Below are 7240 nucleotides of genomic sequence, written 5' to 3'. Positions count from 1 at the left end.
GGGGCATGGGGGTGGGAGGGAGGCGCCATCTTTTTTAAAAATACAATTTTAAAAAGAGAGAGAGAGAGCAATGAAAGTCCCAGAAGTCTCCCTACACAAGCAGGTATATAGGGGACGGGCTTACCCCAGATGTACCCTTACAGATCTGAGCTGAGATGTCCTGTCACTCACGCACCACAAATGTCTGCGAACCCTGCACCCCTTCAACGTGAGGCCCGCTACCTATCGCTCTGGAGGAGCCATCGTTCATTCCATCACTCCACCAACATTCATGAGCACCCTGGGTGTGCCAAGCAGAATGGAGGGCCCCAAGAAGAGAGTGGTGCGCAAGTCAGCAAGTTTCATCAGACAAGGGCACGGTGGTATCATGGTGGAACAGGCAGCCATAGGAGTACAGCAACAGAGCCTGTGACCCCTCAAGGGAGGCAAGGAAAAGAAAGGATTTCTTAGGTGACCCTGGAAGGTGGATGAAGGGAGAGGAAAGAGGGGGGATGGGGGCAGCAAGGATGGTGTGAGCTCTCCAGGCCAAGGGAATCACACTCAGAGGAAATAGTTATTACAACTAATCCATGTGACAGAGATCTAAGTGCTTTTGCATGTATACAACCCTCTAAGGTAGGTACTATTATTTGCTCCATCTTGCAGATGAGAAAATGAAGGCACAGAGCAGTTAAGTAACTTGTCCAAGGTCACAGAGCTAGGAAGAGGTGGAGCCAGGATTTGAGCCCAGATTGTCTAGAACTAGAGTCTTTGTGCAGAACCACTGTATTGTGCTGCCTAAGAGTTCAGAGGAGCAGAAAAAACAAGTCAGCCAGGTTCAGTCCAGTGCTGCAGCAGACTCAGAGGTAAGGCTGGGGAGGCAGGACTTTGCTCTTAGTGCTGAGGAGCCAGAACTTGATCCTAAGGACCATGAGAGCCCGTAAAGGGTTTTAATCAGAGAAGTGAAATGAATAGATTTCTAATTTTCCTGCTACAAAACAGGTTTTGTAGCACTAAATTTCCTGGTACAAAACCAGATTCTTATAAGATCATCAACACTGCTCCCACAATCTCCCACCTCCTTGTTCACCTCAGTCACTTCCAGAAGGTCAAGGCCCCTTCTAAGTCAACCACCAACACCCTAACCCTTATCTCCATGGTGCCCTGCGCATCTATTAATCTGACCAGTTGCCACCCTGCCCATCCTTTCAGCAGCCTCCCCTCCTATATCCTTAATCCCTTCTCAGAATGTTTCTCTCACCTCTGGCCCCATCGAGTGTCTGAATTTGCCTGAAAACTTTGCTTCCATTGCTGCTACTTGAAAGTAGTTGGCTTTTTTCTTTCTCTCATACCCTGCCCATGCCACACAACCCAGAGATGGGATGGGTATGTGCCTTGCTTCCCATGGCCACCTCCAAATCATTTTATCCCCTTCTCCTTCAACCCTTCTTCCCTGGAAGCTTATTTCATTAGACTTTGCCCCACCTCTCTGGATTGCCATCCATCCTGTTTGACCCTTTCTACTAATGACTTTTAGCGTCTTCCCATTTCCTTCAATTGCAGCCATCCTTGCTAACTTCAGAATTCCAATGGCTTATCCATCTAATACCTTGGCTGCTTGTTCTTCAGCCAACTCATGCTAATGACCCTTTCCTCCATCCTACCTATAGCTATCCTCTTCCTTGGTCCTATGCTTTCATGTTGCAAACCCCACTCACTGTACCACCTCTGAAATTTCAACCTCAAATATCCTGGTTTCTATGCTTCTAGCTCACTTTCTCTGATCCTCCAGTCCTGTAAGTCCTGAAGGTCATAAAGACCTTCAATGATTATTCACTTCAGGACTTTCTCATCAGTCACCTCACTCTCACCTCGCTCAGCTTAGATTCATGGTTCTTTCACTTCCCTGCAAACTCCCTCCCACAGCCTCACCTGCCAAGTTCCAACTTGGAACTCCCATCTCAGGTCAGGCAATCCCTCCCCTCATGCCCATGTGGAATCCCCTCTTGCCTTCTCTTGGACAGCACTTCTGTAAGTATCTCCTGTCTTTCCTGCATCACTTTCTCCCTTTCTACTGGCTCACTCCACTTGCCCTTCCTCCCCTCCACTGAGGGTCAAGAATCAAGGTTCTCAAAAAACAAAAGGAAAAGCACAACAACAACAACAAACTTTTCTGAGCTCCCTATTCCCCTCCAACTATGGTCTAAAGCTCTATTCTCCTTTACTGCAAAACATCTTAGACGTGGCTCTCTACAGCTGCTGTCTCCTCTCTCCTACTTCAAATGTTCTACGCCACCTATTCCTTCTGAGGTTCTATCTCTCCACCTTGGCCGAGATGGCTCTTGGCAAAGTGGCTGGTGAACTCTGGATGGCCAACCCAATGGTCACTTTGTCATTCTTACTAGAACTCTGCAGCGACATTTCACAGTTTACCAGGCCCTCCTTCCTGGAAATGCTTTTTCTTTTGGTTTCTGCGACACCACATTTTCCTGGTTTTACCCCCCACTTCACTGGCAGCTCCTCCTTCATTTCCTTTGCTGGCTTTTCTCCTCTTTGATTTTAAATATTGGAGCTCTTTTCTATATTCATTCTCCCCTTTGGTGACCTAATTCAACCCCATAGTTCAAATACCAATTTAAGACTATGTTTCCTGAATCTCTCTCTAGAACCAACCTCTCAGCTGATTCTGAGACTCACATCCAACTGCTTTTTGGACACCTCCATGTGGATAACCAATAGACCTTTCAAATTTGATGTGGTCAGAGCACGACTCTCTATCGCCTGCCGCCCTGAGCTTCACCAGGCTTCTCAAACATGGTAAATGGCACCGCCACCCACTTAGTTGCTCAAACCAGAAACCTAGGAGTTATCTTGATTTCCTCCCCCTCCTTCATTCTCATGAACCAGTGCTCTTCACTTTCTACTCCAAAATATTTCCAGTACCCATTCACTTCTTGTTCCCTCTACTATTACCATCCCCAACCAAGTCTGCAGTTATCTTTGAACTTGACTACAGCAAAAACTTTCCTAACTATGCTCTCTGCCTCTTCTCTTGCCCCTCCCCTATAACCTATTCTCCACACTTCTGCCAAATTATCTTTCTGAAAAGTAAAGCGTAATATGTCTCTTTGCTCCTTAAATCTTCCAATGTCTTCCCATCTGACTTAGAATCAAAGCAATACTTCCTGTTCCAGCTCACAGAGTCCTCCATGACCTGTTCCCCGCCCACTCTCCCCTTTGTTCACTCTGCACTACTTGGTGACCTTTGTGCTCTGGACTTGGAAGGTTGTTCCAGTCTTAGGACCTTAGCTCTAGCTCTACTCTGCCTAGAATGTTCTTCCTCTAGATCTCTGTACGCACGGATCCTTCTCAAGTCTCAGCTGAAGCGTAGCACATCCTCAAAGAGGATTTCCGCATCATCCAACCTAAAGAATCACCCCACCACCATATACATGTCTTTTCTCTCACGCTATCCTGTTATATTTTTATCATAGCTGGTGAAGGGAAAAAAAAAAAAAAAAAACACCACTTGACATTTTTATATTTATTTGTTTGCTTATCTAGTGTCTGTCTACTTCCCTCTCCTCACCCCTGTCACACACACACTCTAGACTGTAATCTACACCTTTTCCTGTTCACTAACCTAGAAGAGTACCTGCACTGGTTGAATGAATGAGTTATAAACTATGTGTTTTACATTCCAAAGTCCAGAATCTGCACCTGTAGCTAGATGTACTGTGAGAAGGAAGCATGAGCAATCAAGAGAAAAATTTTCAGGTAAAAAATGAAAAGGCCTGCAAATAAGTAATTTAAAACCTCCCAACAAACAAAAGTCCAGGACTAGACAGCCTGACTGGTGAATTCTACCAAACATTCAAAGAAGCCTTAATACCAGTCCTAAAACTACTGCAAAAAAATAGAAGAGGAGGGAACACTTCCAAACTCATTTTATGAGGCCAGTATTACCCTGATAACAAAACCAGTTAAGGACACCACAAGTAAAGAAAATTACGAGCCAGTATTCCAGATGAACATAGGCACAAAAATCCTCAACAAAATATTAGCAAAACAAATTCAACAGTACATTAAAAAGATCATAACCATGACTAAGTGGGATTTATTCCAGGGATGAAAATATGGTTCAAAATAGATAAATTAATCAACTTGATATACCACATTAACAAAATGAAGGATAAAAATCATATGACTGGGCTTCCCAGGTGGCGCAGTGGTTGAAAGTCCGCCTGCCGATGCAGAGGACACGGGTTCATGCCCCAGTCCGGGAAGATCCCACATGCCGCAGAGCAGCTGGACCCATGAGCCATGGCCACTGAGCCTGTGCGGCCGGAGCCTGTGCTCCGCAACGGGAGAGGCCACAACAGTGAGAGGCCCACGTACCGCAAAAAAAAAAAAAATCATATGACCATCTCAATAGATGCAAAAAAAGCATTTGACAAAACTCACCATTCGTTCATGATAAAAACTCTCAACAAAGTGGGTACTGAGGGAATGTACCTCAATATAATAAAGACCATATATGATAAGCCCACAGCTAACATCATACTCAACAGTGAAAAGCTGAATGCTTTTCCTCTAAGATCAGGAAGAAGACAAGGATGCTCACTCTCGCCACGTTTATTCAACATAGCACTGGAAGTCCTAGCCAGAGTAATTTAGCAAGAAAAAGAAATAAAAGGCATTCAAATTGGAAAGGAAGAAGTAAAACTGTCACTATTTGCAGATGACATGATACTATGTAGAAAACCACAAAGACTCCACCAAAAACTTGTTAAAACTAATAAAATCAATATATGGAAATTTGTTGTGTTTCTATACACCACTTCAGAAGGAGAACTATCAGAAGGAGAAATTACAAAAACAATCCAATTTACAATTGCATCAAAAAGAATAAAACACCTAAGTATAAATTTAAACAGGGAAGTGAAAGACCTGTACACTAAAAACTATGACATTTTGAAATAAATTGAAAAAAACACAAATAAATGAAAAGATATTCCATGCTCATGGATTGAAAGAATTAATATGTTAAAATGTCCATACTACCCAAAGCAATCTACAATTCATTGCAATCCCTATCAAAATTCCAATGGCATTTTCCAGAGACAGAAAAAACAATTCTAAAATTTGCATGGTACCACAAAAGACCCTGAATTGCCAAAGCAATCTTGAGAAAGAAGAACAAGGCTGGAGGTGTCATGTGCCCTGACTTCAAACTATATTACAAAGCTATAGTAATCGAAAAAGTATGGTGTTGGCATAAAAACAGACATTTAGGTCAATGAAACAGAAACAAGCCCAGAAGTAAATCAATGCATATATGGTCAATTAATTTACAACAAAGGAGCTAAGAACATACAATGGGGAAAGGGCAGTTTCCTCAATAAATGGTGTTGGGAAAACTGGGCAGCTATATGCAAAAGGATGAAACCAGACCACTATCTTACACCATACACAAAAGTTAACTCAAAATGGATTAAAGGCTGGAATGTAAGACCTGAAACCATAAAACTCCTGAAAGAAAACAAAATAGGTAAGCCCTTTGACATTGATCCTGGCCATGATTTTGGGGGGTTGACACCCAAAGCAAAGGCATTAAAAGCAAAAATAAACAAGTGGGACACATAAAACTGAAAAGCTTCTGCATATCAAAGGAAACCATGAACAAAATGAAAAGTACACCTACTGAATGGGAGAAAAAAATTGCAGAGCATATGTCTGATAAGGTGTTAGTATCCAAAATATATAAAGAACTCATACAATTCAATAGCAAGAAAACCAAACAGTCCAATTAAAAATGGGCAGAGGATCTAAATAGACATTTTTCCAAAGAGATACAGATGGTCAACAGGTATGTGAAAAAAGTGTTCAACACTAGTAATCATCAGGGAAATGCAAATAAAAACCACAGTGATATATCACCTCACACCTGTTAGAATGGCTATCATCAAAAAGATACGGAATTACAAGTGTCTATGAGGATGTGGAGAAAAGAGAAGGCTTGTACACTGTTAGTGGGAATGTAAATTGGTGCAGCCTCTTTGGAAAATGGTATGGAGTTTCCTCAAAATATTAAAAATAGAACTACTATACGATACAGTAATTCCACTTCTGGGTATTTATCTAAAGAAAATGAAAACAGTAACTTGGAAAGATATATGCACCCCAATGTTCATTGAAGCATTATTTACAATAGTCAAGATATCCTAAGCATACATTGATGGATGCATGGATAAGTAAGATGTGGCATGCATATATATATATAGATAGATAGATAGATATAGATATAGATATAGATATATAGATATATAAAATTCAGCCATAAAAAAGAATAAAATCTTGCCATTTGTGACAACATGGATGGACTTGGAGGGCATTATGTTAAGTGAAATAAGTCAGACAGAAAGACAAATATTATATTATCTTCCTTGTATGTGGAATCTAAGAACAAAAACCAAAAATGCAAGCTCATAGATACAGAGAACAGATTGGTGGTTGCCAGAGGTGGGGGTCAGGGGTTGGTAAAATGGGAGTCAAATGGTACCACTTCCAATTATGATATAAATGTCATGGGGATATAATGTATAGCCCGGTGACTACAGTTAATAATACTGTATTGCATATTTGAAAGTGGCTAAGAAAGTAAATCCTAAAAGTTCTCATTACAAGGAAAAAAAATTCTGTAACTATGTATGGTGACAGATGTTAACTAGACATTTATTGTGGTGATCATTTCACAATATATACAAATATAGAATCATTATGCTGTACACCTGAAACTAATATAATGTTGTATGTCAATTATACCTCAATAAAAATATATAGAAGAATATTTATTGCAACAAGAAAATATACTACTTATAATATAATTAAAAATTATAAAAAAAATTATTAAAAATTATTTTAAAAATTATAAAAATCAGTGCATATAATGGCAGTGCAAATAATGGCACAACAGTATGGTAACATTATCATTTTGTAAGAGAAACAATATGTAAGAAAATATTGTCAATTGTTACTATGTTTCAGATTTAAAAATATTTTTAGGGCTTCCCTGGTGGCGCAGTGGTTGAGAGTCCGCCTGCCGAAGCAGGGGACACAGGTTTGTGCCCCGGTCCAGGAAGATCCCACATGCTGCGGAGCGGCTGGGCCCCTGAGCCATGGCCGCTGAGCCTGTGCATCCAGAGCCTGTGCTCCGCAACAGGAGAGGCCACAACAGTGAGAGGCCCGCGTACTGCAAAAA

This window comes from Lipotes vexillifer, unplaced genomic scaffold (assembly GCF_000442215.2).
Source record: "Lipotes vexillifer unplaced genomic scaffold, Lipotes_vexillifer_v1.1 scaffold134, whole genome shotgun sequence".
NCBI lineage: Eukaryota > Metazoa > Chordata > Mammalia > Artiodactyla > Lipotidae > Lipotes > Lipotes vexillifer.
This window is presented reverse-complemented; position numbering follows the sequence as displayed.